The sequence below is a fragment of the Calidris pugnax genome, unplaced genomic scaffold (assembly GCF_001431845.1).
Source record: "Calidris pugnax isolate Ruff unplaced genomic scaffold, ASM143184v1 scaffold38, whole genome shotgun sequence".
Lineage (NCBI taxonomy): Eukaryota > Metazoa > Chordata > Aves > Charadriiformes > Scolopacidae > Calidris > Calidris pugnax.
Window position 1 is genome coordinate 5,474,209 of NW_015090995.1, and position 1,231 is coordinate 5,475,439.

At 66.9% G+C, this 1,231-nt stretch overlaps 1 protein-coding gene across 1 annotated transcript in view; it reads right to left on the minus strand.

Annotated features, from left to right (window-relative positions):
- SLITRK4 (SLIT and NTRK like family member 4) overlaps positions 1–1,231 on the minus strand; it is a 9,464-nt gene that overhangs the window by 7,533 nt on the left and 700 nt on the right. The gene's annotated exons all lie outside the window — the stretch shown is intronic.

Below are 1,231 nucleotides of genomic sequence, written 5' to 3' on the forward strand. Positions count from 1 at the left end.
GCCTTTCAAACACGCAGAACTTTTTTCCCCCCACATCCACAACCTTCTGGAAAGTTATTTGCAACTAGTTTTTTTTTTTTTTTTTTTTAAACAAATCAGTCAACAACCAATACATTGCTCTCCCCACCTTCCCCATTCCCCAACTTGTCCCTTTCATTTCCTGCTGTGGGGAAGCCACCGAGTTGGCAGGAGGGAGCCAGGACAAAAGTGAAGAAAGCTGGAGCCAGCTGGAGGGAGGAGAATCGAGGGAGCCGCGAGGAGGGAAGGATGCGCCGGGGGACCTGGAAGGGAGGGCAGAGGAGGGATGAGGGAGGAAAGAAGGGAGAACAGGACAAGAGGGAGAGGGAAAGCCGAGGGGAGGCAAGGAAGGAAGAGGGGAAGGGATGGCCGAAGGGGTCAAGGAGGCCGCGGAGAGGGACCCCGGGGGGGAGAGGGACCCCGGGGGGGAGAGGGACCCCGGGGGGGAGAGGGAGCGGAGCAGCCGCCGCTGATCCCGCAGTTCGCCCGACCCTGGCGGCGGCGAGCGAGCCCACAGGGGCAGCCCGATGCCCCCACCGCTACACGTCCCTCCTCCTCCCAGGCACCTTCCCCCGTATCCCTGCCTTGCCCACGCTGGAGTCCCCTCTTCTTCCTCAGTCTCGGGGCCCCGGCCGGTGCCGAGCGGACACACTGCGGGCTCTGCGTGGGACTGGCGGCGGGTCGGCGAGCCCGGCCAGGAGAGCAGGCAGTACCGCAATTTTTTGCCGCAACCGACTCGGCTGGTGCCGGTTCCCCTCTGTCGTGGGCGCCCCGTCGCCCTCTGCCTCCCGGCGGGGGAAGGCAGGAGGGACACGGGGGCGCACACACCGGCCGCACCGCACATGCCGGCGGGGAACGGGCACAGGGCGGCGATGCAGCCCAGCATCCCTTCCACCCTCCCACCGCAACGAGACACAGCCGTGGTACCCGCCGCCAAACGCTGCCCCCCACATCCCCCCCCGCCCCTTTGGGCACCTTTGCAAAGTCCAGCCCGCAGCACATTCATACACACCCCCGCTCCTCCGGCCCCACCGCACAGATCCTGACCCCCTTCCCCTCCCCGTCCCTCCCACGCATCCACCGGCTTACCCGGCCCGGCCGGACCCGCTCCCCCGGAAAGGATGGGAGCGGGCAGCGCTGTGCCGAGTGCCGCCGGCCCGGGGCTCTGGAGGCGGCGGGGAGAGGCGAGCGCGATGGCAGAGAGGCTCAGGCA